This window comes from Pezoporus wallicus, unplaced genomic scaffold, assembly GCF_028554395.1.
Source record: "Pezoporus wallicus isolate ANWC-B61680 ecotype Strahan unplaced genomic scaffold, APGP_CSIRO_Pwel_v1 contig_3817, whole genome shotgun sequence".
NCBI lineage: Eukaryota > Metazoa > Chordata > Aves > Psittaciformes > Psittacidae > Pezoporus > Pezoporus wallicus.
In genome coordinates, this window is record NW_026635157.1 from 12553540 (window position 1) to 12577538 (window position 23999).

At 41.7% G+C, this 23999-nt stretch overlaps 1 long non-coding RNA gene across 2 annotated transcripts; it reads left to right on the plus strand.

The window, feature by feature from the left end:
• Positions 1-584: 584 nt before the first annotated feature.
• Positions 585-23191, plus strand: LOC130597182 (uncharacterized). 2 transcript variants are annotated; one of them, XR_008971692.1, is made up of 4 exons: positions 585-804; positions 11010-11166; positions 19927-20100; positions 22302-23191. It is a non-coding gene; the product is annotated as an uncharacterized LOC130597182 (long non-coding RNA). The 2 variants fall into 2 exon arrangements; XR_008971691.1 differs by lacking the exon at positions 22302-23191 and having other exon boundaries at positions 19927-20366.
• Positions 23192-23999: the final 808 nt, after the last annotated feature.

A 23999-nucleotide genomic window follows, 5' to 3' on the forward strand; every position in this document is an offset into this window, starting at 1 on the left:
AGGAAAGGGAAGGGGAAGGGGAAAGGGAAGGGGAAGGGGAAAGGGAAGGGGAAAGGAAGGGGAAGGGGAAAGGGAAGGGGAAGGGGAAAGGGAAGGGGAAGGGGAAAGGGAAGGGGAAAGGGAAAGGGAAGGGGAAAGGAAGGGAAAGGGAAAGGGGAAGGGAAGGGAAAGGGGAAGGGGAAAGGGAAAGGGAAGGGAAAGGGGAAAGGAAGGGGAAGGGGAAAGGGAAGGACAAAGGAAGGGGAAGGGGAAAGGAAGGTGAAGGGAAAGGGGAAGGGGAAAGGGAAGGGCAAAGGAAGGGGAAGGGGAAAGGAAGGTGAAGGGAAGGGGAGGGGAAAAGGGAAGGGGAAGGGGAAAGGAAGGTGAAGGGAAGGGGAGGGGAAAAGGGAAGGGGAGGGGGAAAGGGAAGGGAAGGGGAAGGGAAAGGGGAAGGGAAAAGGGAAAAAGGAAAAGGTAAAAAGGAAAAGGGAAAAGGAAAAACGGAAGGAGCAACCTACCCCTCCTGGGCAACCCAGCTGGGTTACATCTGCTCTTAAGGGCCTCCTGGGAAAGGTGGGAAATGGAGGAATTAATTTGGTTCCTGCACGCCCAGCATCTCTGAACAAACATGCATGCCTTGGTCAGTCGTGCCTCTGATAACTCCTCCGGGCTCCTTTCTAATTCTGTAACAGAGAAGCTCGCATTGGCATGGCATTTGCTGCGGCCAGCTGTGTCCTACTTGGAAAACAGCACTTTGCTTCTGCTTCCAGCTTCCCAGTCTGTCCCAGCTTCAGAAGAATCCTGTGGAAAAAAGTTGAATATCAGGTTTGCATCAGAATAAATGTATATGATGGTCTTAAATTAACATCATGCAGGGAACCTTATTTTTATACTTCCTAAATTTTAAGTGCCTGACTTTGCACCTTATCAATATTCATAGGGGGGTTTCTTCCTTTGCATTTTGTTGCTGTTACGAGAAGCTCTGGCTGCCCATTAAGCATTATGAGCAGTTCCCAAGAAACCCGCAGGTTATTGGGAAATATATTAATTTGTTCCAGATCTCACTTATCACCATTGGTTTTGGAAGCCAGCAACTTTAAAGCAGAGTTGCAAATCGTTTCAGCATGCTAAAACCCACAGTGGTGTGTAAGTTCGTCTGGATATGCCATGTGTCTTAAACAGAGATGTGCATTTTATGTCAAACATTCAAAATGACCACTTAAGAACATGGGAATTTATTTAAATTTTGGCTGCCCAGTAAGTGTTTGACTATGTTTCCACTAAATAATAATGACATCAAGAGCTTTGTTAAATTAACCACAAGACCAGTATGCATTTCCTATGGCTTTCTCAGGGGACGTCCAGTACACTAATCCTGCCAAAAGGCAACATGTTAAAATATTGCAGGGACTGAGTACATGTGGAAGAAGACTGCAGCTGACAAACGACTGCCAGGCACTAAAGTCCAGTGCAGATCTACGTAATTTAGGGTTATTGCTGCTATTCTGGAATGTGAAATAAATCCAGCATCAGTTTGATGTCAGCTGCCCTGGGGTGGACTGATCACTAGAATATGTAGCTGAGGATGCTCTGCCAATGCTGGGAACTTCACAGCACATATGTTTTCCTACCTCTTGTGTACCATTGGGTTTTAGCACTGAAAACTGCTGCCCCAGGCCATGCACACAAGTAAACATTGGCTGCTGTTTTTTGCATGTGTATGTAAGTCTGTCTTTGCTCAAAAATCCAACTGGAAATGACTGTTGAAGTTCCACTGTCTATCTATGAAAGGTTTCAGAGAGTTGATCTGGCTATAGAAATAATAGTGAGTTAGGTATAACATAAAGAGCATATAATTTGATAAAGAGTTACAGTGGATTTCTTGCAAGTAAAACAATTTGATAAAATGCAGAGCTTAAAAATAGTTTATGAATGGGGGGAAAAGGGCTGGATTTGTTATGTTGTTGGCTATAACCAGTTTACTTAGCTCTGATGCTGAACCAGCCAGGTAGTTACACTAGTGTCCAAATGGTGTCCAGCTCCAGGAGCGGCAGAAGCGGTGCTGAACACAATGGAGGTATGCATAAAGTATAATATCCCCTCTGGCACATATCTCCCCTGCCTCCCAGGCACTTTTGGGCGCTACTGCATGTTCATAGCTTTGCCCTTGGGACTAGGGGTTCAGAGCTGCTCCAAAATGATAGAAATTGCCCTGCTCATGAAACACTGGAGATAACCCTGTGAGCAGTCATGCTTCATGCTTTGGAGTTAAATACCTGCTGCTCCAGGAAAAGCAGAGGCATTTGTGAGTATCTGGCAGTGATACTTTGCTGGAAGATGGAGGAGCAGAAAATGGACAAAATTCTATGCATCAGTTCTGACCCTTGGACAAGGGAAAATCAAAGCTGAATGAAGGGAAAGGGAGGGAAAATTCTATAGGCACAGAAGGGAGAGCTTCAGTGACTGAAGGTTTCTGACTTACTGTATCATCTGTGTTGACCTGATCCTCTTCTATCGTGTCTGTTCTCTTCATACCCAGCTTCATAAGTGATCTCAAGGAAGCACAATATCTGAGTTTCACTAGAAAATTGCTATTTATTTTTTTTTCATTCCAAATAGCCAGAAATAATGCAGGCATACACAATAATGCAGACAATGGTAATGCACCTGAAAGCACCCATAATATGAGGGTAGGGTGTGGAAAAGCTAAGTTTTTGCATTGTGACTGCTTTCTATATCAGTTAGGTTCTCAGGGTTCACTTTCTGTCAAATTGATGTCTTTTTATGAGCTTTTTATGAGCATACATCTTTTATCTTGCTAACAACCACTTGTTTTGTGGTAATACTTAAACAAAACTGAAATGACTGTATTTCCAACAAACCATTCCTTCAGTGTATTCAGAAACATTTATCAGTGGTACAGCATCAAAACTGTTTTTGGTTCTTAGCTTCGAAAACAGAATAACCATGCGTTGCTCTCAAGTAGTAGCATTTTAAAAGATGACTTTTGGCAGGGAAAGAAGGACATCATCATAGTGATGTTGCTAAGTGCATGTTTTTTTGACAGAAATAAATTTTGGGTGTCATGCACTCTATGATAATGTGTTCATTTGAAAAAATAATGAAGGCCATTCTTAAGGAAGTACCTTATTTTATATGATGTAGAAATTGTGATTGATATATTGGCATAAAAACACTTTTAGCAAAACAGTTTGAGGTCATAGAGTGCATGGATACCACCACAGCTGATGCCAAAAGAGGTAATTACCACACTGACAGCAGCAATAGGAACAACTTCTGGCTCCACAGTTGGTTCTTGACAGGTCAAGAGATATTGCCATTCCTTTCTTCCTTTTCCTTACAACTTTGCACCTCTCCTCCACCAAATGCATACCAGCTGATCTATTTTCCTTCCTTACTTCCTGTACCCAAAAGACAGTCGCTGTTGGATTGCCATTACCTAGCTGTCTGAGTTAATTAGGCATGCAAAAGTAGAAATTGTCTATGTAGTTACCTACTGTGATGGCAAGCATTTACACCAGGTATAATCAGCAGCTGCTGACTTTCCCCTTGATAGAGTGATCAGTGCATCAATCAAGTAGGTGTAGCACAGGCTGGGAATCGCAGCTGTAGTGTATGGCCTTGATGAACATGTATCTGACTCCACACTCACTTGTCAAGCATCCAAGTGAGTCAGTTGTGTTGCTCAGCGTAGAAACCATTCTGGCTGTGTGTTTATTATTACTCTCAGTGAAGCATTAGTAAAGTTATAACTTTTTGTGGTATTGGAAAGACAAGGGAATAAATCTGTATGCCCAAGTGACTCCTTGTGGTATCATGTTCAACAGGAGTGAAGCATGCCCATTCCTGAGGTGTTATGGGGGTGGCCAGGGCAGCTGTGCTGTAATACAAGCTTATGATAAGGATAGTTCGGGACATGTTTTTTCATACTGCCTGGTTTAGCCATGAAATATAAGTCCACTCAGAAAGTGAACGATTGCAAGTAACAGACCACACTTTTACTGACTAGTGACTATTTCTGGTATTTGCCCACTAGATGGCTGCAATTGTTGAAGGTAAGTACCTTAGACGCTTGGAAGGGGCTTCAGTCATCTGAATCTACTTTCAAATCTACTTTTTATTCTTTCCTAAGCTCTTGTACTTACTTTCATTACTTAGAGATCATGAGAACTAAGAGACAGTAGAGGGCTGGAATTCCTCAAATCAAAGTTGTAAAACCTACCTCTTGGTGTAAAAGGTGTAAAATCTATTTCATCTTTGGCAAGTAAGAACTTGCAGAAATGTGTCCAGTTTTAGCCTAATGAATTGTTGTGTCAAGCAAGAACTTATGAGTGAAAATTGAAGGCTACAACAAATAGAAGAAGGACTTATCAAGAAATAAACCTTTTCCTAGATATTAGAAAATGTAGGGACAATTTGCAGATGTCATGATCCTCACTTAAAAAAAGAAATAACTGCAAGTAACAGCAGGTAAAGCAAGATGTGTAAAAGAAAATGGAAGAATTATTGCATCTGTTGTATGAGGATATTACAGGGTTTAAAGATATTATAAGTATTGTGTAAAAGCTAAACAAACACTTTGTCTCAGCTTTCAATAATGATGTTGGCCATGAAGTAAAGAGTGGGAAGGTGAATGGGAATAGGTAAATTAGAATGAGTGTGGTGGAAATAAGACTCAGATAAGCTGCTCAAATAAGACATGGTAGATTACATAAATACATAAGAGTCAGTTCAGTGGGCTTGACTGAAAATCTTCAAGCCATGCTTCCCAGTTCAGGAGTAGTCTTCAAACCTCCAGCAGTTTGTGGCCCAGGGACCTACATACCCACAGTAAGTGTGGGGAAGGTTGTAGCTATTAACCTTCAGTTTCTTCCTTTTTCGTTGACTCATTCATGTGCCCCTCATCTGTTTTCAACTTTAGCTGTCCACAATGTTTCAGGACAAGAAATTCCAGAGGTTACTTGCAGCTTGATTGAGATACAACCTCCTTGTGTTTGCTTTGAATGCATTTTCTTCTTGGATTGGAAGAGACAGTGAGGAACATGTAGTCTCCAAGTCCTCTCCATGTACTCAAATCAGGGCACTAGATAATCTTCACCTGTAAGACCAGTCAGAGAAGTGTAGTTCTAGCAGCAAGGATTTTCAGCACGGCGTACTGCTGACACACAGAATAATTAAGGAAATGGAGGTAAATAGAAAACAGGACAAAACATTGCCTTGATTGCTTAAAGCATTCCATATTGACCTTTTTTTTTTTTTTTTTTAGAAAACTAAGTGATTTTCTACCTTAAGGAAACATAGCATGTCCAATATTCTTGGTTGCTACTGAAGTATCTGATATTGTACCACCTGAAAAACTGACAGATTTGAGAAGATGGAGATTAATATGAGATACCTGAGTTGCACATGAAGGGAAGCGACAGCATGTTGTGCTGAGAAGAAACCTGTCAGGCTGCAAGGAAGTGCCCTGATACCATGTCTTGGCACTGGTACCGCTTAATGTTTGCTTCATGAGCTTGGCATAGAAAACAGGAATAAATTATGAAAACTGACAGTGTGAAATAAGAGAAGCAAGTCAAGATAGATCATTGCATAAAGATTACTTTGAAGATGACTTCAGCAAAAATAGGATGGAATTTAATACTAATAGCAAATTATTGCATTTGGAAAGCGTTAAAAACATCTGTTATAATCTTGGTCTCTGTGAGAGGTAATAGGGACTTAGAAACATCAGTGTGATTTAAGAGTGAAAATGTTACTTATCCTTAGATGTTTTGTCAGGTCTGGTATCCTAGGTGGAGATAGGGACGTATTATTTTGCAAGGTGCTTGTAAGCTTATATTTGAAGTTTCATTTTCACTCTGTTTACCGCACTGCAAGAGAAACTAGTTTGGACCAGAGCAGATGCAGAAGTGGAAAAGGAGAGTGATCACAGAATCAAAGATTTAATTTGCAATAAGAAAATAGCAGAGGTTGATGTGTTAGCTTAGTGGTGGTGGGGGGTATGTGATTACTCTTTATGAACATATGGGAGGGAGAAGATAAGCTAATTAAAGCTAATTTAGAAAGAAACTAAATGCCAATGTAAGCACAAGAACAAATGGCTATGAACTGACTGTAAGCTGGTAGAAAAAAAAAATATATCATTTTTTGATGGCATTAGGTAAGTACATAAAACTTCTATCAGTTCCTCTGGTGATAAGGTGGAGTCCAGGAAGATCTTCATTTTATCATTTTCTGTCACTGACTGATGAACCATTTGCTCTCTCCCTCAGGAGTTTGTACTGGCAATGCATGCCCCAGTGAAGGGCCCTGCCTACTTGGTGGTACCTTTCCTGGTATGAATTATGTGCCAGCCTTGAGCAACTGCCAACAAAATGTACAAGAGCCTTGGCACATTTGTCTGTGGTTGGTCGCACCAGTTTCCAGAACACAGTGTCCTTCCCACTCTCTTTCGGAGAGCCCTGTCTCATGCTGCCCATTCTTAACTCCCTTTTTGCCCACTTTCCATGGTGAGGGGTTTGCCTCCAACCTCTTAAAATGCTTTTCGTGTCCTCCTTCCATTTCCTTCATTTCTTTTTTTTTTTCCCCACAGTCCTCTCTTTCCCTCGGTAATTGTAAAGCCTGCACAAGGCTGTCTTTGAGATATTTCAAAGGGACATAACACTCTCTAAACAGAAGGTTTTCAAATGCCTTCATCTTTTCTGTCCATGGCCATACTAGCTGATGCACCTACACTTTGTCAAATCAGCGTGGTTGTTTTCTGGTTCTCCTATTAAGATTCTGAGAAAGCTGCGCTAATCTTATATACCTGTAGTGTAAGACATACCTGGGCAGATGTGTATGAATTGCTTGGAAAGTATTGCTCCTAACATTCAAGACTAAATTTCAAGATTTCACAGAGCCTTTTTAACGTGTGACTGTAGGGCTGGTTTTGTGGTTTCTTTTACATTACCATTGAAGAGAGGGAAGCCTGCGTACAGAGTCCTCTCCCTCCCCTCACTATCCTGGTCTCTAGCTCATCAGATCTGGGATTTGGTGAAAAAATGCTAGAGCTGCCTCCAGCAAATGCACCTGGCTTTCCTTCCCTTGGGACCAAGGGCATGAGGGAAGGAGGGAGTGAGGCTGTATGTCTGGGTCTTTTCTGACTTTCCCCACAGAGTGAGAAGTTTGAACATGCCTCAGACATAGACCTGGACTGGGGAGCTGGTCCCACAGCACAGCCTGGTGCTATTTAGGCTCTCACCTGTGAGTAGTATCAATTCATCTTATGGTAGTTTGTAAAGTTCATTTTAAGGGAGGAGCATCTTAAGCATGGAGAAAACATCTGTTTTGCCCAAAGCTGTAGTGGGTCTCGTGACTGACTTTAGAAAATCTTATCCCCAGACCCAGACATAAAGTCAGGTCAGCAATGAGCTCATCAACATCATTTTTTATTGAGATTTTTCGCATATTTTTCCCTTTATATGACCAAGCATTTTGTTTCCTCGCTTTTCATTTATATGCATTGCATACGACAAGATAAAAACCTACTCATGCATTTCAGAAACAGAAGGGCCTACTAGGATCAGAGAGGCATATGATGAGATGCCCTGAGTTGCAGTGCTGTTTCTCATTACATCATGTAGATTAGCTAATGGGATGTTCAGCAGTGCAAGTGATGAAGGTTATGTATGAAAAGCAATGGATGACAAGCTGGTCCATCTCATGGTTACATCACTCTTGTCTAACTTTCTTTGCACATTCCTCTTTAAATGACAAAATGACAAATGGTGAATCTGTACCAAATTATTCAATTTTCAATGCAAGACACACAAATATAAATCAAAGTGGTCTCTAGTTTTCTGCTCTCTAGAAAACTCTAGTTTTCTGCTTTTCTTGCAACAAAAGACCTGTCTCAAGTATCTGTGGGACACCAATTCCAATACAAACACACCATGGTTAATGCGTGGTTTGAAATCCATCATGGACATCTGAGACAAGAGCATATCCCTCATTTATTTTTTTACTTTTTGTACCAGTTTGCTAAAAGCCCTCCCAACATTTTCTATAATGTTATCTTTCTTTTCTTTCTCAATTGAAAGGAGCATTCTGAGAACACTATTTTTTTTCCTTGAGCTTCCAACTACATCACAGGTAGGATGCAGAGGGACGTGTTGGGGTGTTTCAGTTTTGCTGATCTTTGCTAGGCAATTTTTGTGGAAATTGATAAACAATGTGGATGTTACAAGTAAGAGCAACTGCAGGGAGCTGGGAAAGGAATATGTGGGTAGGGACTGACTTAAGCTACCACTTGGTATCTCCAAAATGCATAGAGATCAGGGGATTATTTATGGAACTATTTAAAGGAACATAGGGACATTTTGAACATACGCCACCAATGTGTGCTCAGCAGATGACCCTGGGTCACAGTGACATGTTAACATCAGAGTAATAAGGAATATTAGGGAGGAACTGTTAAGGAGGACTGTTCTGCTTAAGCATAACTGGCGCTTTTCATGGTGAGATTAGCTTGAACAACTTTCTTGAAACTCTCTGTTGATACTCAATATTCTCCAAAACAGGGCAATGGCTGTTCTGAGATTGGTTTCTCAAACTGAATATCCTGCATGACTTCTCCCAGCAAAGCTCCCCCTCAGTGACTCAGAGTGCTGGCTAGTGCAATACTCGGCTCATGGCAAGTAAAATACCACTCCCTTTTTGTGACTGAGTCCTTTCAGGCTCCCCTTAGTGCATCTCCTGGCAATGATTAGGAGCATCTACTTATATTTTAAAGGCTACTCCCCCTCCCATAAGCTCCAGTCCTGTGAAGTCCTTAAGGAAACATACCAAGATCTGAAAAGCTATTGTTTGGTATTTCAAATCCTGGTCCCTTTATGTCCAGCTGGTGGGAAAAGAGGAGAGAGACAGAAACAAAATAGGAAGGCGGCAGCAGGGAAGAGGGGGGTAGGGGAAGTTAGAAGTTTAGTGCAAAATGGATAGACCTAGGGATAAGCGGATCTGAAGGACAGAGAAAAGTGGGACAAAAGTAGAGCAAGATATGCTTAGTCCTGGTCCTGCTGGATGTCTCACAAGGGACTTTATGCAACTGGGGGAAGTTTTCTCCTATGAAATAGCCTGTAGGGAGAAGTAATTAAAAGTACAGGCACCTCAATAAACAAGGCGAAGATTAAAAAAAAAAAATCAAGCAGAATACCAGCAAGAAAGAGAATGAAAAAATATATAAGAAGTATCTGGCATTTAAAAGCAGGATTAAAAAAAACTAACCAAACAAAAAGCAAGTATTCTGTAAGTGGCTTCCTGCCAAGGACAGACGATTTTATCTCTGTGTGCCGCGGTTCTTCCCACTGCAGAATGGAGCCATGGGTGCTCTTCCAATTTTTCAGAAATATTTGAAGTCTAGGAGCTGTTTGGATAGCTGTTAACAGTGGATAATGTGGAGTGAAGGAGGCTTGCTTCAGAGATGGGGTCTTCTTGGGAATATCAAAAAAAAGAGAACTTCATAACAGCCACCGATATGTAATAGTGCTACTGAGACTTTATGGGCGAAAACAAAGATATATTTAACAAAGATAAAGAAAGCATTAACAACACACATTAATAAGATTCAGCAATATCAGCATGCAAAGAGTTGACATGTTGTAACTTTAGTATTTCCCTCCCTATAGTTAAAGATTTACTTTTTACTGTCTGAAATTTAATATATACTTTTCTTTTGGTTGGACTTTACCCATCTCCAAGCTGCAGCTCATCAGATTTTCTTACTGTCTATGATGGAAAAATCTTCAGAATAAAGCCTTATCTTTGATTGGCTGTTCCAAACACATAGAATATTTACAGAGTCTTATATCCAGCAGTAAATGCAGTTATCATCTGTATTTGATAATCTGATGTTGTGCTTCTGATAGTTGTGTATAGATGTTCATGGGAAGCTCTGTATGGAATTGTTTGGCACATATTTAGGTTCTTTTCTTAGCTGAAATGAGTTTGTGAAATGTCCTGCACTAGTAACAGCTGAAAATTATAATAATCTCTTTCATCTTTGACATCACTGAAAAACACATGGTTATTCTCTATTGCAAAACCCTGATGGTCTTTGTCAGTTGCTTGAAAATTTGGCTATGGTGGTATCTTCCTTACCAATCCCTTTACTGTCTGATTTGATCTCTGTCTCATGTATAGTCACATTGTGCAAACTATTGGATGAAACTATTTTTGTTCAGCACCACTATGCCTTAAACTTCACTTGAGTCACGGCAAGGTTTGGTCCATGCTCAGAAAAACAATGTCAGTAGAAGTCTGGATGAGCTTCAGTTCTCTCGTATTTCAAACAGTATGTAGCTGCAACAAAGACAATGGGTTTTGACCTAAGGATTGTATTTTCAATGTTTAGGAATCTCAAAAAAATATGATAGGTAAGAAGTATAAAAGCATAAGGTTACAGTTGCATTTGTATGTGAGCAGCAAGGTACTGAAATACCCTTTTTGGTTTTTTAGGAGTGCAGACCTCTTTCTCCGTCTCACAGATAAGTGTGTGCAGAACACTCAGCCATAATTAAGGACGGAATCTCTTTTGAATTCCACTCTTCTGGCTGCACAGGGAGACCTGCTGGTAGTTTTGTTTAATGAGGATAGCCCCACAGAGTGTCTGTCTTTAAAATTCTGTGATTAAGAAATAAAGAATGTGAAAAGCTATGAATAGGAAGCTAACATTTTTCTTATGCCACTCACTGATTTACAAACCAAGTGTGGACTACTTGTCATCTGGAGCTGGCTTATGAAACTATTTCACCAGTACGATGTTTTGAATTAAGAACTTGATGACAAGGGCTCCTGATGGTCTGCAGGCTGGCAGTGTTCGGTGGCTGCCTGGATTCAGCATCGTTGGTTTGACATCGATTTTTACATATCACTTATGGTGAGAAACACCCAAGTGCCTTCTGATGCCTTAAGTGTGGCTATACAGTCGCAACATGTGGCTCATTCTTTCTCCCATTCTTGTTTTCCAGTGCTCCATCTTAAGTATGCCTGAATACAGGATGCCTCACATTTCTAATGGAAAAAGGTAAGGATGAGGTTCTTTTCTCTGAAAGCATAAGGAGCTGTTGGAATTGAAAGCAGTACTTCTTTCTACAGGCTGACAACACAGCTACCAGGTGCTTTCAAGTATCACTACTGCTATAATGGAGGAATTTGGTCATGCTCCATAAGCTATGCTGTAAAGGGGTTGAGCAAACCTGATTTTATGAAGACTGAGTTCCCTCCACAGGTTTTAGTTCTGGCTTTGTGATCCTTGTGATCATTGTAAAGGTATGGCTTACACCCAAACCAGGAATGAAAAGACTGCCAAGATGCATAATATAAGATAATATTTTCAGGTTTGATTGAGACTGTAACATCTATCCTTATATTGTGGTGATAGGGATTGCTATAATATTGCTGTCAGTAAAGTACCTGCAACCCCGCGGCCAGAAGCTTTAGGGACGAAAAGCTATTGACTCTCTATTGAAAAGAGTAAAGCACTGTCAGGCAAAACTTCATCTGCAAAAGAGAAATTTAAGAGGTAGCTTAGCAGAGTTGTATTTGCACTTTGGGAGTTTAATGAGTGTTATATTGTAGCAAAGACTTGATGTCCATAGTTCAAGACTTTCTGTGCAAGGTTGCTGCAGGAGGCCCCATCTCTGGGGTCTTGCAATGGATTGAATGCCAGTGTGGGTGATGATAGGGAGGAGCTTGCAGTGAGAGGTGGCACAGCAGTACCTTCATTCCCTCTTCTAGTCCTCAAGGAGACAGGGACACTGAGTTAAGTAGTGATGCTCCCACAGTAGTCTAAGCAAGCTGGATCCCCAACAACAACAGGCAGACCTGCCAGGAGAAATCTGGGCTACTGCCCTGCATTGATGTGGTCTGTGAAACGTGGTGGACCTGGTACGTCTATGGGATAGTCTCCACTTCTAAGAAAGAGGGAGCTAAAGAGAGATCTCTACCAAGGACATTAGAAAGATGTCAGAGGAGTGGGTCTCTGTTTACCTTATCCACTGTATTTCACTAAGCCTTTTTTTTTTCTGGCCTAAGTTCATGATTGCATTCTCCATCCTGTTCTAAAGACTTTGTTTCTACAGTCTTGGTGTACTTGAATGAGAGAAATAATGTGGGGAACAGTCCTAGGAGAGGAACACTGATCTTCTGCATGTTTCTGTATTCATCTTGAACCAATCCTGGTATTTATCACAAGACAACCCCAGAGATGCTAACACCTAAAAGACACATGGGACTCAGAGTGGTGGCAGTGCAGCTGGGGTGTGCTTAGGAAGTCTTTGTTGTTCTGAGGCTGCTCAGTGCAGTGTGTTCCCAGTACAGATTCCCAGGGCTTATCTCAGGGACTGGTGATGCTGGCCTCAGGACAGCCTTCTGCCCTTCTACATCATTGTCTTCTGTTGGGGTGAAACTTCACAAAATAACCAAAGATCAGAAGTGGAAAGAGGCAGCATTACAGAAAAGACACTGATTCTCTTACTTCCTCTCCCTTCCTGCCCCCTCAGCAACTCATACAGGACCTGCTGACTGCTTTCTGCTGCCTCCGTGGAGTGAGAGTGCTCTCTGTGCTACAGTAAACTTTTTCTCTGTTAAATCAACCCTGGAGGCTTAAAATACACTTCTAAAGCCCCTATTGCCTCACTGGTGCAATGTCCTGTATCCCTGGTGCTGATCACATTCTGTTGATTTTACTTGCCACTTTTCAGCTATCTTTACAGCATTTTTCTGAAGTCCTCTGGCACTGTTGCCTCCCTATCAGAACTGAGAAAATAGATTTAAAAGCTAATATTAATCCCTGTTTGAACTGATGAGTTTTTGTAGTACTTTCAAGAATGGGAGAAACTAGTCAAATGGGCAGGAAGCTCATGGGATACAAACATGCATTATTTCTATAAGCACTGGATTTTTTCCATCAAAGTATAGGAGAAGATGTTGGGAGGGTTTGTCTGGAATGTAAAAATACTTCCCCAGTGATGGCAAGGTGCTAAAGTGGAATTTCTTTAAACCTACATGGAAGATATATAGAAGATTATACACACACATCTATATTTTCTCATATATTTATTTTTTAATTTTTTAACTTAACTATTTTCTGATAAAGAAAAGGAAAACCTCATTTTCTGCTAGGAAAAACTGACAGCTAGTAGAAAAATTATCCTTCCCATTCTTCAGTGTATAATGAGATGTAACTATGTTTCTTCACCACCTTTAAGCTTACAAAAACTTCCTTTTTTCTATAACCATGTGGGAAAACACTGCTGGCTCTGTATCTAATAACTACAGAAGTGAATGTGGTATTTCACTGTCCTCTTCCTTGTGCGTTCTTGTATCTACTGTAATGATCTATTCTTTGAAGTTCAAGGTGTCATACATTCAAAATAAATGCTGGAGGTATAGCCATAGGTCTGCATGTGCCATTCATGGCATTAACTGTAATCTATGCCCTGTTTTCTCCAGGGAATGTTTGACCTGACACTGCACTGAATTTATGAGAGTGAAATCCCTTCACAAAGGCAAGTGCTGAAAATTTATTACATCTGTTTTACATTGAGGGAAAATTATGTGGTCTACAAAAATCTAAAAAATGAAATTAAAACACACAGCATCCTGGAAGCAGGTTACGTCTGCTGTACTTTGAGTGTTATCTTAACAAACTTCAAACTACAATCTTAACAGGTTGCAAACTGCACTGCACCATGACTGGCCAAAATATAACCCTCATGCATTCTGCCCCATCTGAGGGCTATGAAGACAAGAAAAGCTTGTTCTGTTCTCTGTGGATGGTACACTGCAAGACCTAGTAACCTGGTCCGTCACACCTTGTCTATGGGCAAGTCCAATGTCCAGCCCAATCCAACTTAATTGCTTGGCTAAAGAACAAATTACAGTTCTGCATGTTGCATGTTGCCATCATTATAATTCCTGCTATTGGTGTAGCTTTGCTTTCATGGTTACTACTGAGACAGCTAGAAGAGGAAAAAAAGATGTATAGGAGGGTGCAGTTGCAAACCCCTGCACAACCTAAAGAGCAGCTGAACAGCTTTATTTTGCCTCTCTGGAAAACAGGCAGAGCTGGAAGACAGGCAGGGTCAGTGAGGATGACACTACTTGCTTCAGTAAACAGCAGCATTACCCTGCATCTCAGATAACTGATCTACTTTTTTCTTCACCTGTGCCTGTGAACACCCCACCATGCTGTATGGCACAATAACATTTTCAGAACATGCTAAGTTTTGAACTGCCTTCCGGTGTTTGAAGGCTGCCATGCAGTGAGCCTGCAGAACAGCTGAGTCTAAGGGATGTTGCCTTATTTGAACTAGAATTATTTGTGCTAATGCTGCATTTATGTTAGGCAGCATATTCTTCTGCTCCCAATTTCTCACTCATCACTACCTGTCCTGAGTTCAGCAGTAGCAGTCATTTTTCTCCTTCTTAGTAGCTGGTGCAGTGTTGTCTTTTGACTTTTGGCCTAGGAACAGAGCTGGTAACAATGATGTTTTAGTCTGACCAAGGACTTTCTGAGCCTCATGATCTGTCAGGGAGGAGGGGAAGCCAGGAGGAAGCAGAGACAGGACACCTGACCCAAACTGACCAAAGAGGTATTCCATACCACAGCACGTCATGCCCAGGATGTAACTGGGAGTTACCCAGAAGGGCTGGGACTGCAGGGCTGGAGGAGGTATTGGTCGGTGCTTAGTTGGGTTTGGGGGGAACAAGTTATCGGTTGGCGGGTGGTGAGATGTTGTATTCTCTTCCCTTGTTATTTCCTTTATCATTATTATTGTTGGTGGTAGCAGTAGTGATCTGTGTTATACCTTAGTTACTAAACTGTTCTTATCTCAACCCATGGGAGTTGCATTCTTTTCGATTCTCCTCTCCGTCCCTCTGGGAGTAGGGGGAGAGAAAGAACGGGGTGGGGGGGAGTGAGTGAACGAGTTACCTGACTGGGTTTAAACCACGACACTACCAAATACAGAGGCTCAGAGAACATCCATCTTGTGGGAATGGGAACATCAAAGATGGGTTAGCTGAGCCAGAGCCAGGTGTGAAATGTTATAGTTACAGAGACCCTGAGTGCAGAGACCTTGACCTGTGGAAGTTGACAGGTCCATAACCAGTGCCTGTATGGTCATACAGCACCAGTAAGACACATTTGAAAACAGTTATTTTCAGTTCCATGCAATTCTTTAAGCTACTGCTTCCACATCTATCCAGAGAAGGTTGCATGGGATTGCACTACTGTTTTGAGAGCACACCATGGTGGGTGCGCCACTGCACTGGGTTTTGTGTGTTGTGTCTCTGCCACCCGGCAGAGATGTTCCTCAGACCTCACAAGGAGGCTGGTGGCACAGGAACACAAAGGAACAGAAATCAAAGTCAGGCAGCCTGACAAAACGTCAGTTACAGCAATTTTGCTGAAAATACCTCAGGGATCATGCAGCCAGCTGATCGCAACCAGCGGAGGATGTGACTCTGTATTTAAATCTATTTTGGTAATACATATTCTAAGTAAGATCAGTAGCAATGTGATGGTAGGTTAAAATATAGGTATTTGTTCATACATATTTTATTTCATCCACATCTCCTTATAGGTAGTTTTATACTTGGCTTTGAAGCATTGGCCCTGTTACCTGCTTTTTATTGTGTCCGCAAAAATAAAGACATCTGCTTGTAAGGTAGCTGCATAGGACTCTGATGCAGAGGCTGATGGAAGCCAAAAGAACCTGAATTCTGCATTCCCACTAGCAAAATTCTCTGAGTGCCTGCAGTTCTTTATGTCTCTGGGTGTGGAGAGTGTGTGAGACCTTGCTACCTGGTACACCCTGCAGGGCTGGTCCTGGTGGGCGATTCCCACAGCAGACACACACAGTGGTCTGCACCTCACACACCCAGCCTTCCTGAAAATGTGGTGATGGGTCAGGAGCAGGGGAACAGTTGCTCAGAGGTGGCTTCAAAAGATACTATATCAAAGGACTAAGAAGAAGAAAACAATTATGGGCAGCTGTTACTCAGGGGAAGTCTGAATAAGAGACAGTATGCTTGCTGCATAAAAAAGCTTTTCCTGTGACACCACTCTCACACCCTTCCCTGGCAGAAGTATCACTCTTTTCTCTCCCTTTGTATCAGCTCTCAGCGGCCTCACCCCATCCACTGCTGTGCCTGAGCTGCTTCTCATGGCAGCCAAACAGTGAGTTTAGTTTCTGTAGCCAAAGCCCACGGTGGGGGTGAAATAGAGCTGGCTGTCTGATCTCTGTGGCTATCTGAGCGGAGGCATTGCAGCAGCAGGATTAACACTGTCCTCCCCCTAGCTGAGCACAGCTCTCTGCTCCTAACCTCCTCTGTCTGTGGCACTGCGGTGACAGAGGAGACTGCCCAAGTGGGCACCAGGGAGTCCCCTACTGCCAAAACGGCTCCCTGAACATCCAGCTGCTGTTGCGAATCATTCACAAATCGCTCCTTGGTAATACAGGTTTTAGTCTTATTATAGGTGCGATATGAAATACTGGGATAGATTGGGAAAACCTGCCCCACAGCAGCCAGTAGCCACAGTGTTTGAGACACAGAGGCTTTGACAAATCCATGTTGAATGTACTCCTTTCCTCATTATCTTTCAGTGACTTATGAAGAGTTTATTTAATTCTTCAATCTAGTATTTTTCCCACATTAAAGATAACATGACTGCCCTACAATCCCGTAACTTCTCCTTTTCCTGAAGATACAAGCGCAATTCAGGTTACATGATGTGAGCACTAGATGTCCAATTTAAAATAGTTATCAAGGTTCCCTCTGTAATTATGTGAGAGATGGGTGCCACAAGAGAGTCATTTTAGGAACCATTTTAGGATGAGAAAATTGCTTTCTAAAGAAGACACTTGTCTCCAATGACTCTGCAATGGGGGTTATTAATAATGAATGACTTTCAGATGATCTGTACTGGGTGGAATGAATGTCCATTCCGCACTTGTCTGCCTGAGTCCTGTGAACCTCCAAGGTAGTTTCAGCTTGTTCTTAAACACCCTAAGATAGAATTAATCAGGAAGCTGATCTGGAAAACAACTTGACAAACAACTGTCCTAAATATTCTCTATCTATCTTCCTCTTAGCCTGAGAGCTGAGTTGTGGTGTAGGCTGTGTTGTGTGACTGCATGCAAACTTTGTCTTGAAGAATGGTGTATGCAAAGATTTAATATTTTGCTTTTGCCTGTGTGTTCAGGTGGTGCCATTCCTTCTACACTGCATGGTGGTCAAGCTCTTTCCCCATCCTCTTACTACTAATGTAATCAAAATATGTTTCTTTGTTGCCTTTTATGTCTACTGGTATGTATATGCTGTAGAATTATAATTTCAGCCATGTAGAGATCTATTTTGAATGATTACTTCATAGCTGCCTTGTAAATTCTAACATATTGAATGTTCAAAGAACACAGACTGGGATTAATTCAGATCATAGACTAATCTACTGCAAATGTCCTTTTAAAAAGTCTTTTGTATCACTCCTCAAAGAGGGCATCAAGCAATAGAAGAAAACCAAACAGAGAATATTGAGAAGAAATGAGGTTCTTCTTAACTCTAAATGGTGTTAATTATTTTTATTTTTTTTTCATATTTCTAGACTGACACTGTTTGCACATATGTTCCAGAACAAATTTGTGTGGTGATCATGCAATCGGGTTGTTTTCAGCTGAAGATCTAAGGCATAGGGTTTTTTTAACTGTAATATGGTGGTAGTCATAAAAGTGAATTTAAAGAAACAGCATGAATGTTCTAGCACAGGATCTACTGTAAATATAAGTAAGCAGTATAAAGGTGGTTGACATCATTATATCCTGGCCATGGAGGAAAGAGGTATACTGCCAAAACTACTTTTCTAGTGAATGCATCTGTATCTGGAGGCTTTACTATACAACAGTTGAAGCATTGCAGCCTGTGTGTGTGAGAAGGGTGGCATATACCCTTAGCCCTTTCAGTGCCCCTTACATTCCCATGAACCTCTCACATGCATTGGGCTGTGTTTCTGTACAGCTGCTACACATGTTGCTGAAAGCAGATGAGACAGATACTATGTGTAAGGCAAAGCGCATATCATGCTATCAATTTTTAAACACCATTGAAGAATTGACGGCTCAGAGTGGTTTTTAGAAATAAATGGAAAGGATTAAGCATCCTAAGTGGGAGGTAACAGCAACAGCAAGAAAGCAGTGACAAAACTTTGTATGACACTTCCCAAATTGCTAGGCAGCCTTTTCCCTAGGTCCACGACAGCCAGACTGTGACACTCTTGTAAGCTAAGCGTGGCTTTGCGACAGGACACCTTGCAGGAAGACTAAGTGCTGTACAAAGGATAACACTTTCCCCGTAGTTTGTTAAGGAAAGAGGTCAATCTTCCCCAGGAGTAAGGAATGAATCAATGTCCCGGCATGAAGCTAAGGGTTTCAGACCTCCATGCTCATTGTCAGAGCTCCAATAGGGCTTTTTGTAACAGTTAGTGTCTCCTCTAAATTTCAAGCTGTGGAATTATGTTCTCGTCTGTTTTCCTACAGTGGTTTTATTTGGGCATGATATACTCATTGTCTGTAGCTGTTGCAGTGTCCCTGTTTGTTCTCATGGCTCACAAAATGTTCCACCTTAGAAGCAGCCGCCTTTCAGGGATAAATAATACCAGCATATGCAGCACATAAAATCCTTCAAGATTCCACACAATGAAACGTCCTATATTTTGAATAATTGTCTTCTTGTTCTTTTAGGCCTCAAACAGGAAATATTTAAGCACATTTTCAATTAAGTTGCATTGAAGTTAGTGTAATTGAAGTCCATATTTTTAGCATGTGTTTCTAATTAAATGCATCCATAAATGCTTTCCTGATCAGAGGTCTTCAAGCCTGTGAAAGCACAGAAGCTGAAGTATTCATTTTTGGCTGCTCTGGGTGCTGAACTGGGAACTGCAGTTGTACTTACAGAGTCCCAGCCTCAAGGCTATGGTTTGCTTAAAGTAGTACTGCAAGGTATGGTGCTTATGCGTTACACAGAAAACAAACACATACATAAAGCGTATAACTAAAGAAGCACTGAAACTGAAGATCACACACAAAAAAATTAATCCTCCTGACATGCTGGTTTGAAAGGACACACAACAGAGATAGAGAGCCTGCTATAAGCCATTCCTAGTTTCCTCTGGCTGGAAAAAGAGAATAAAATTACACAGTAAAACACTGATTTGGGGTGAGCAATGGTAATCATGCTTTTTTAGCATAAAACACAGTTGCTTTAAGCTGACTGTTCTGCACAAACAGGTGTTCACATGTTTCAGTTGTCCGTTCACTGGAGCATTGGGACTCTATAATAGTCCTGCTGCATGAAGGAGATATTTGAACTTTTGCAGCTTGAGATTACCAAAAGGAAAAGGACTCAATCCATCAAGATGTATACTAAAAAGTACCTGGCTGGTAGGATACAAATGTCTGTAAGTGCAAGCTGAATGCCTTTATGATAAAAATTAGTTACTTTTTATTATTTTCTGTATTATGTCAAGTAAGGAATATGACACATTTTTAGCCCTTCTTCCTACATTTGCAGTTAGAAACACAAATGAACAGATTTACTTCATCATCTATAGGTAATGACAGCAGCAATTCTTTTTCAAAGAGAAAGGCAGGGTCTGGTTGTGATTTTGTGAAAATAACCTGACAGTCATTTTCTGGCTTCTTTTACCGTGCTCATCATTTCACTTTTTGAATAGCTCATCAACTTGTAAAAGACCAAGAACAGAAGATTTCTGCATGTTCCTCCAGCTCCCTTTTTTGAAAGAAATTTTCTTGTGTGTTTTTAATTCTGAGCTCTAAGTGGATGGAGGATTAATGGTACCCTGTGTTTCTACTTTTCATTTCAAAGGCTGTGGATGTTGATATCTGAGTCTTCCTGCTGTCTTTGATGAGCATGTTCTGCAGCTGAAGGCTGGCTGCTGAGGCAGGGAACCAGGCTTTGACTCGTGGATCTTGACAGCTCCATTGTCCCCAGGAATGAACCTGTCACAGGAAGCCATTGCCCTTTAGGCTTGGCCCACAGGTAACTTTGATAGGTCTTACAGAGGATTTTGACACAGAGGACAAAATCTTCAACTTCTGTTGAAGGATGTGCCTATAAAGCATCAAAGAACAGACTGCAAAATGTGATAATGCACTAAAGAGGACATTCAGCTAAATGTTTGCACAATGATTGAGAAAAATCAAACAATAGTTCAGTGATTTCAGTACAACAAAATCAAATATGATGTTCATCACTTTCAGTACTGGCATATGAGTGCACTGCAGGATCCCAACACAGTTTGGCTTCTGATCATCTAAAGAATACCACGCTATCCTCACGTGTAACCACCCCTTGTGCTTCTTGGGGTGGTAGCAGCCTTAGCTTATGTATCTACTCTAGTTCCAGACAGACTGCTGCTGGAGCTCTGACTTGTCCCTCTTCATGTTTACCCAGAACAGGGCTGAGATAACAAACACTCCTTTAGTGGCACTTGACACTTCCTCGTGCCACCCTTTAGCACCCTTCAACTTCCATTCTTAACTCCCTAGAGACTGTTTCTGTCATTTTAATCTCTCATTTTCTTGATCCTTGACAAGCAGAGATAGCATTGCTCATTTTTGCCCTCTCCCTACTCCCTTACAAGCTTGTGACATTAGTCACAAGTCTGTGAGTCCCAAATTATCTACTGAAAAGTTGCATAAATGTACTTCATATGGTTTTACCCTTCTATTTTAATGTAACTCTTACAATAAATTTCATAGCCCCATCATGTGTTTTGTTGCTCAGGAGGTAACATCAGAGCCAAGAGGGATCCTAGTGTAGGTCATGCCCTCAGAAACGGGTGCTGTCCCACACGTCTGATCATGGTGGGCAGATGTGAGAGCAGTAACAGCATCCATCAACAGACCCTGACATGGCAAGTGTCAAACCAGGGCCAGAGACCATCCCAGGTGCTTCTGTCAGAAGCAAGAGGAGATGAGGCAAGCAAACAGCATGGGTCCGAAGTCTATCCAGGGTTTGAGGTGGCACTGGAGACAAGCTGCAGTGTACATCCAAGACACAGTCTATCTATAGCATAGGTCCAGTCCATCCAAGAGATAGGGCTGGAAACCAGCATTGCTACAGTGCCTCTAGGGCAGGGACTGACTGAACTGAGCTAGGGTCCTGAGCTGTGGGCAGGGTAGGGGTAGCCCCAGAGGAGGCTCTCTGGAGACAGTAAGACCTGTGGGTGCCCTCAGCACCATGACAGGTAAGGGGATTGCTGACCCTACTGCCAATGACATTACCTGTGATTTTGTTTTACTTACTAGTGGGGTTTTCTAGGAAATAAGTTTCCCAACATACTGCTCTATGTTATGCATGTGTTTGTTCGTATTTGCATCTCTCAGTATCTTTCAAACTGGCTGGAAAGCCAAACAGAGTTGGTAGGGATCACCAAGGTAGTAATGATATTCCTGCAAGTTTCATGAAATCAGAAACGCCTATTGTATCACCCCAGCTGAGAGAAATGTTGAGGGAGCACGGTCCTAGTAGACACCTGAGAATCCACTGGAGACAGAGCTTTCCAAGGAAGAAACTTTACTCCTTTCTGGACACCAGCTTTGAAACACAAGTCTGTGGGAAACCACGTGCCCTTTGAGCTGGCACCCAGAGTGACGCATTTGGCGGGCACTTCATTTTTCCCCCCTTGCACCTTGTTTGGCAGCATCTGACTGTGAGCAGCCGGCTAGTCTGGTCAGCAGCATTGTTCTAGCTTTTCCCTCAGACATAAAGGTACATTCATTAGTGTTTGCAGTTAGTACTTTTAGTACATTTACTTGTAAGGAAAGGAGTAAGTGGCAGCAATAGCAAGAGATTTTACTAAGCTATAAGGAAGAGCAAGCAATCTACACAGGTGCTGCGGGACTCCAAAGGAACAGATACAGACCTTCACATTCAAACTGATATTTGGCAATGAAAGCAGCCTTTACGCAGTGCAGTTCCTCTCCCGAGCTAGGCACAAAAATACTCTATCCTTTCATCACATATTAAAAAAAGAAATAAAATCCATAAGGCATCAGGGCTGTATATGAGAAAGACACACAAGAAGTAGCAGTGCCCCAGCGTACAGGAGGAGTGACAAAACAATGCTGCTCTCTTTTCTGTGGACTCCCATGAGGCTGGGTTTGTATCGTGGAGAAGAACAATCCATTCGGTGTCCAGCTGGAATCTCAAATAACCATCTCATTTTTCTTTTCCAGTAACAGGGCCAGTTTTGTGCAAAGAAGTAGGCATGGAGGTCTAGAGGTGGCAGAACTGTTAAACTCATGTCTAAGTTCAGTTGCAGCTGGCAAAAAATTAGAATGAATCTGCTTGAAGTAGGGGAATACTTGAATACAGAAGTTGTAGCCTGAAGATGTTTCCAGGGACAACTTTGTACCTCCTTCCCACTGGTATCATTACATTTTGTTGAACATCTCTCATAGTGGACAAACATGAGGTTTGAAGAATGCAGGAAAATATTCTGCAAGTGTTCCCAAAAAGCCTGTGACTGATGTGGTATGGTTTGGCTTGTCCTCAAAATGAGATTTTATGCACTCTACCATCAGCTTACAATTGAGATGATTTGTGCCTGTGAGGACATCTTCTCTATAGTTTTTAATACCTTATAATAAACTAAAAAATCATTGCTAGCCCTAGTGCAGTGCCCTTCTCTATTCCTTGTCACTCAACTGCTGAGCTTTGGAAAGCCTGCCAAGTCCTTGGCAGAAGCTTCTTCTCGTCTGAGCAGAACTGCAGGATTTGATCCAGGAGAAGAGAGGGTTTTCATATTTTATTCTGATGTCAGCAACAGAAACCTTCAAAGCAGAGGAATACTCCCCAGCTGTGAGCTGGGTTGCTCAGGAGGTACCACTCCTGTCCCTTTGTCAAGCTGATCAGGGTACAAAAGAGCTCTTTTTCTAGGCTGGATGCACTGAAGAGGCGCCAGGGCATCCCACCCACAGTACTCATTAAAGAAAAATAACAACAGCACAAAGCCCAAGGATTGTTTTCGTATTCGTAGTATCTCAGCAACGGCTACTCTCTATCATCTGTTTTTGCTTTGGTGACTTCTTTTCTTATTAAGAAGAAATGCCACATGCTGCCACACAAGTAGCTGACCTCCTGCTGCCGGTCAGAGGCTGCTTGTTATGTCCAGGTGGGATGGACTATGGGCTCTGCTGTGCTCCCTAGCTGTTGGACCTGGCTTAGAAGGAAGTGGCACAGACCAGGACTTTGCGATTGTTCTGTTTTCTCCAATAAATCAATTGTTCACCCAAAGAAGTTCAGACTTTTGACACTGGGTCAAGCAGGACAGCTAATATTGGCTGATGCAAAAACTAACAAACAAATAAAGTTCTGGAAATTCCTGACTGTTTCATTTCGACATTTTCAGAAGGAAACATTGAATTTTGGAAAGCTTGATTCATGAGGTGATTTAGTGGCTTTCACAATGCAGAGAAGAAGGAGATGGTTGCACATCCCTTCCCTGCAACTCATTCTTGTATTCTGGCGTCTACAGCACTTGCCTGAATGGGTAATTAATTACTTTAATTACTTTCTATAAATTGTGATGAAGCTTCAGTTAGAAATATTGGGAGAGCCCCATTCCAGACCACCCTTTCTGAGTGTTGAGACAAGCTCTTGGAAAGCAAAAGACCCAAATTTAAGTGTGTTGTTCTCTGCTGTAGTGACACAAGGAGGAATGTTGAATTTGTGTCCCCTTTGAAAATACTGCAACAAATGAACCTTCTTTAAGAATGCAGGCTGAGGGTACAATATTCTCAAGGTTTTTCCAGTCACCTCTTGGTAAATTCAGCCTTTAATTTCCAAATTTCTTCAATTAAAGTTTTCCAAAATCAGATCATGATTCAGAAAAAAAAAAAATTAAAATAGTTCTGAGTAAAACACTGAATTTG